The sequence below is a fragment of the Mus caroli genome, chromosome 8 (genome assembly GCF_900094665.2).
Source record: "Mus caroli chromosome 8, CAROLI_EIJ_v1.1, whole genome shotgun sequence".
Lineage (NCBI taxonomy): Eukaryota > Metazoa > Chordata > Mammalia > Rodentia > Muridae > Mus > Mus caroli.
Window position 1 is genome coordinate 29,592,308 of NC_034577.1, and position 6,368 is coordinate 29,598,675.

Consider the following 6,368-nt stretch of genomic DNA (forward strand, 5'->3'; position numbering starts at 1 on the left):
ATCACCCCTTGCCTGCATATATTTTGCAATACTTTTGGCTCTGTCTTTGCTCATTCTGGTGGCATGCTCACTTCATTTGGAATTGTAGCCAGCACCTGTGTAGTGGCTATTCCTGGTTTTCAACTTGACTATATCTGGAATGAACTACAATCCAGAATTGGAAGGCTCACCTGTGATCCAGGAGGCTGGAAGACACAAGTTTTTGACCTGGATCTTGGCATGGAGATCTTGAGGCATAGTGGCTATGAATCCCAGGAGACTAAGGCAAGGAGATCTCTGAGTTCAAGGTCATCTGGGAGAAAGCAAGTCCTAGGTCCAGGCATGGTGGTACACACTTTTAATCTGGGCCACACTTTCTGCTGGATACCTACATAAGGACATTGGAAGAAGAAAGATTTGTTCTCTTTGCCCACTTGCCCGTGGGACTGACCAACTGCTAGATCCTTGGACTTCCATTCACAGCTGCTGCTGACCATTGTTGGGGAGTTGGACTACAGACTTTGGGTCATCCACAAATTCCCTTACTATATAGAGACGACCCATAAGTTCTGTGACTCTAGAGAACCCTGACTAATACAACTTGGCTTTATTCACTTTTGAATTTTAGCTAATGCAAGGGATTTCCATTTGGCAATAGCAGATCCACAGGCGGCCCTTTATACATTTGCCCATCAGGAAGGGAGGGGCTGATACTTGGGCTGGGGATGCTTAGACTTGTATCAGATGAGTATAACCCATTAGTGTTAGAATCTTGCATGTCTACTCATATTGAAAGCTGTTCCTATATCCCTTAGTGTAAACTGCCCCCCCAATCATATTAAACAGTGAATTTCCATAAGTCTAAATGCATCCAATAAGAGTTAATGAATAATGACCTTCTTGTGTCCTGTTGTTCTCAAAGCAAGAATACTTTTCTAAAGTCAGGGGTAGCTGGGCCAGGTGATACACACACACCTATCACTCAAGAAGCAGAGGCAGGCAGATCTCTGAGTATTAGATCTAAACCCGGAACAAGTGGCTAACTAAGGTGACTATTTAACATATCAAAGGAGACATGGTCATTAGGTTCTTCTCAGATACCTCAGCCTCTCATGCCCTACCCCAACCTAAACTTCTCAGCCCAGGGACTGGGTTGCCCTTCCCCAAGCTGCCCTTCCCTATAAAAGCTGTCTAGGCATTTTTTGTTACTTGAGTCTTTTCATTTACCCTTTATCCTCCCAGTCTTTTGGTCTTTCCTCTCCCCTCCCTCCTCTCCTCACGTAGCCTAGCTCAGGGTCACATTCGCTCTGGACTCTTCCAGGTGTCTCTGCCTATGGCTATGTTCTCCTTCACATCTACAATCAACCTCCACTGGACCCAGTAGCCCCCCCCCCCATCTTCCCCTCCCTCCCTCCCCCCCCCCCCCCCCCCCCCCCTCTCCCTCCCTCTCTCTCTCTCTCTCTCTCTCTCTCTCTCTCTCTCTCTCTCTCTCTCTCTGTCACTGAGTTCAAGGACAACCTGGTCTACAGAGTGAGTTCTAGGATAGCCAGGGCTACACACAAAAGCCTTGTCAAAAAACCAAAAAATAAAACCAAAAAACCCCAAAAACTTAACAAAAAAAAAAAAGTCAGTAAGTGGTGGTGCATGCCTATAACCCAGGAAGGCTATGAGTTTGCAGCTAGCCTGTACTACAGAGTTAAGTTGGAGATCAGCTGGAGCTATGTAACAAGAGGCTGTTTCAAACAGAAAGGGCGGGTGGTAGATTTGTTTGTTTTGGTGTGTTGACTTAACACTTTGTAAAGTTGGCAATCCTGTATCAATTAGCAACTTCCCAAAATTTCACTACTCATTAAAGGTAGAAAACCATGAGCCTACCTCACTCAAGTGGCCGCTCAGGGCCATAGATTTCCCAAGAGGAATCCTTGTTTCCTAAAGTGTTCAGACCCTGTATAGAACTCCACGCTACTGTATGGACCGAAGTCAGGCAGTTTCCTAAACACACCCACCTTACTAATCACGTCTGCAGTACTGTGAGCACGAGAGTCATGCTCTTCTGCCAGATAACATCGCTAAGGGAAAGATTTTGCTAGAGTAACGGCCACAAAAGCAAGATCCAGTGAATGCTTGGGACACTACTGCTGAAGACGCAGATAAAATCAAAATGGGGAGAGAACACTTGCTTCTGGGCCATCTGTGAACCCTGGGGCTTTTTGTCCTAAGAGGGCGGGAGAAGGAGGGGCCAAAGGAAAGACAACACTGCCTTCCACACTTGGGAGTCTATGATCTGGCTAGAACTTTGTTAGCAATGGGAACTTTGCACACAGCCTGTGCTCCTCAGTCCGTCTCTCTACAGCCGGACCTTCTACCGTAGGAAATCGCCTCCACCCCTTGGCGTGGGTACCCCGGTTCCTGATGAAATTGTGACCCGCTGTCCCCTTCCCAGATCCTGGACTCCAGCCCTGTCACTCGCCACACACTGCAGATCACGTGGTAGAGTGCTGCTCGCCCCAAGTGTAGCTATTGGTCTGCGGCTCATGTCCCGGAAGCTCATTGGCTGAGTCCTGCGTTCACGTGGGGGTGGGGGGTAAGGTGGTCTTGGATAGCACCCTTAGTGGGGAGAGGTGGCTGGAAAGTTAAAGTGCGCCACGGGTTGCTGGAGCTGGAATCCAGAGTGCTGCAATCCAGTGAGCAGGTGAGAGGGCTGCTGTTGCGTGGACCAAGCCGAGTGCCTGCCCCACTTTTGCCGTCGCGGTTGCTGTCACTGTCACCCAGCTCAGATGGTGGGGCGGCTGAAGGGTCTCCCCTTCGTACTCAAGAGCGGTACCTGGTACGTACCTCACCAAGACTCTAGTTCAAGGTCCAGAGCCAGGAAATCTGCGGGGAGGGGCACGCGGGGGAATTCTCCGACACTTACCATTTGTCCCACTAACACTGACTCCCAGGTAGTAGAATCCCCTAGCTGGGCTCAGGTGGCTTGTCTCTTCAGCGTGCAGAAACATCCTGAGCTGTGATGGAGCCTAGAGGGGACCCCCAAGATCCCTATGCGAGTTAGCCTGCAAAACGTGTCCTGAACAGAAAGGATGTCGCAAGTCCTAACGTGGCGCATCCCCAACCTGAGATGTGACACTTTGGAAGATAATTCTAGGTTTTTGCGGCAGAATCTGGAGTCCAAATACCAGCCTCCGGGGCTTCAGTTTCCCGTTATGAAATAGACTGGAGAAACCCGTGTCCCAGCCCTGACTCCATCAAGTAGTGCAGACTAGTCCCTACTACTCCCCACTTTGGTTCAGATCCCCCTTTGCTGCACACAGGCAAGAGGCACACGCTGTGTCGTCTCGGGTCTCGGAAGGCAATGGGCTCGAGGCGAGCTCCACCCGGGAACGGGGCAGCCCGCGTGGGGGTGCTCGCGAGGCGCTGCTCCCGTCTGGGCTGTCCCGCGGCCAAGTCCCGCCCTGGTGTGATAACTTGGGCTCCTCCTCCTTGTTCGTCTCCGGGAACTAAGCTCAGGCCCTACCCCTGGGACACCCCGACGCTCACGTAGTTCAGTGGCAGCAATCAACCCTGACACTTCTCTCAGGCTCTCCCATGAGGCCAGCGAGCAGCGGCCCCGGCTGCGGCGCCGCCGGGAGAGGTAGGTGCAGACCCAGTCTAAGCTGACTCGTGGGGCGGGGTGCGGGGTGCAGGCACAGCACCCTCGGAGAGTGGCTGGTGGGATTGGGGACTCGCTGACCTTCCCCCAGGGACTTGTTCACAGCTACCGTTTGGAACCCAGAGGAAAGGCTCTGAACCGGACGGCAGTTTAAGAACAGTGGATGGCAGGCCCACGGGGAAACAGAGAAAGCTGAAAAAGACTTGAGTGAGGGGAACTTGCAGAGTTGCTGGAATGTGGCCCTGTCTCAGCTTGCGGGTCCAGGAGAAAGAAAGGCTTCTTCAGCCTAGGCAGGGAAGGAACTGGTCCATTTGGCAAGAACGTCCAGGAGCCAGGGAGAAAGTAGAGACAGCTGAAGTAAACTAGGGCCATTTAGGGGAAAGTTGGTAGAAAGAGAAGCATCGGGGGCCCTATTAGCAACCTTGAAGGTCGGAGCTGCAAGTGACCTCAGAAGAAACCCTTAAACCCGGAGAGTTCATTTGTTAAAGCTCAGCTGGGCAGAGGCCTTCTTAGGCCTGAGCTTCCTGCTGTCTTTGCCCTTATTAGCTGGTATGGGCTGTCTCATTCAAAGCTACCTGACTGCTCATTATGTGGCCCTATTCAAAAACATTTCTCTCCAAGGATTGAGGGGTGTATGCATTAAAGCTGTAATAATTAGGGTCCGTATACAAAAGGGAACCAATGTCAACTTCATACATATAAAAGTATCAGCTAAACATTTGGGGAGATTTGCTGAAGGGAGGGAAGGAGTGGATGGTGGTGTCTTGGATTGGTTGCGGATATTTATCTAATGTAGTGTTGCGGTGGATTATTGTTAACTTGGTTTTGACATCATCGAGGAAGAGTTGCAGAAAGAAGGTCTCAGTCAGAAACTCAGTCGCTCAACTGCCTGAAGCTAGGCAGGTTGTGGGGTTTGATTTTTTTGGGGGGGGGGTTGGTTTTTGTTTTTCTATTCAGACTTGTCAAGCTTAAAAGAAATATTACTGGCCTTCTAAGGCTGGCCAGCATCTTGAGAGACCACATTATTTCACTAGGACACAGAAGGTATTTCTGCAAGCGTCCCAAACCTGACCCAGGCTCTCTTCAGAGGCAGTTGACTTCTGAGGCACATACATGAAAGCAGGGTGTGTGATTGTTCTTGGGAAACAGCTCCTTAGGCTCCCGGGATCCTGTCCTGCAACTGTGTCCAGGTCCTGTGTCGCTTTACCGGCTCAAGTGTGCATCGGTGCTCTCTGCTTCTGCCTGTTTCCTCGGTAGAAGGAAAGCCTGGGGCAGTGTTGGAGACAGTATAAGGACTTCGGTACATACACGAGTGTGTGGCTGTGAAGGTGTTTCCTCAAGCACCTGTCCAGCTGCCTTCCTTTAGGGGACTTAACTATTTATTGGTGGACTGTCTCGGTTTCTGGAAAGTACTTCTAAGTGGCCATCATCACTGTCACAGTCCTGTTGAGACATCCATAGCTGAGAGTCAGGAAAGCTAAACTCACACAAGCGCTTTACTACACCAGTTCTTGGATGAGCATGAGGTTAATAAAAGCTGGAATGTTCTGTGAGGACAACCCACGGCCACATCGCACCCTTGATAGAGGCCACAAGGGTAAATGCCCTTAACCTGTAGTGATGAAGATATCCAGAGGGAAAAAAAGAAGGGTTTCCAAGCCAGGACTGCTTACGCAATTCCGCAGGGCAGGAGTCCCAGTGGTAACTCCTGGGCTATCAGAAGAACCCCACACACATTTGCCTCTCATGGAAGAATCTTGAAGAAAAAAAAAAAGTTCTTGAAAATGTCAGTGGGACTGTCTCCTGAGCTCAGGCTCTGATTAGAAATTTGTCTCTCCACCCTCAATTCTGCTCGTTCTTACAGTTTAGTAATAAAGGGAGCTGCCGTGGTGAGTTTACATGCTAGGCTCCAATAGTACAACTTCACCAATGGCCTCAGCTCCTGAGCCTGCGGGACTAGAACACAAGAGTGTGCTCTCCTGGGTGGTAAGGGGGCAGCAGAGTCTTTAGCGTGCTTTGGTGTTCCGCCTCCACTTGAGAATTTTCCACCATTTTCTACCAAGCTGCTTCAGAGAAACCTTTAGCATTTGCTAGGCATGCCTGAGGCTGGTCCCAGAGCTTGGAGGACCTGCAGAGGGACTCTAATCCTTGTGCTGACTCAAGTCAGGAGGAAGTAAGTGCCTAGCAGGGGTGAACATCTCTCCCCCATTCACTCCCAGCTTTTCAGGGGTGGGCAGTGGGGAAGTCGGGAATGTGGACCACATGCCATTATGCAACTGGTGTTCAGTTTTAATGCATATTTAAACAGAATAAGAAATACCTACCTTAAAGTTGAAAAGGGAAGAATATTTCTAACAACATTTTGCAGTGGATGTGAATAACTCAATTTGTTAAGTAATGAATCCTTTAAAGAAAAAAATTGAGTTGGTCAACCCATTGATCGTGTGTAAAGCTAGTTTAGTTACTTTCCCTCTCCAGGAACCGCCTTGTGCGTGCACAGCCCTGAAACCAGACCAGACCAGAGCTAGCAAATTCTCTCTGGAGCTTTTTCTCCGGCTTACTTCCTTCACTGGAAGGGAAGTAGTGAGATATGGGCTTTGCGGGTACAAGCAGACCTTAGCCATGGCCACTTGGGAAAGTGCACAGATTCAGAGGCAAAACAAGATATCCAGGCTTCTTGTACCCATAAGACCAATGCATCTTAAAAAAAGGAAAGGAAAGGAAAGGAAAGGAAAGGAAA

The 6,368-nt window shown here is 49.7% G+C and overlaps 1 protein-coding gene across 3 annotated transcripts in view; it reads left to right on the plus strand.

Moving 5' to 3' along the window:
• Positions 1-2,576: 2,576 nt before the first annotated feature.
• The window catches only part of Ppp1r3b (protein phosphatase 1 regulatory subunit 3B), a 10,693-nt gene continuing 6,901 nt past the window's right edge, over positions 2,577-6,368 (plus strand). The window contains exon 1 of one of the 3 annotated variants that reach the window (XM_021170925.2): positions 2,577-2,806. The gene's annotated coding sequence lies outside the window, so the exon portion shown is untranslated. Of the gene's footprint in view, positions 2,807-3,472; positions 3,611-6,368 lie in introns of those variants that run through there. The other 2 variants (XM_021170926.2, XM_021170927.2) reach the window with 2 other exon arrangements.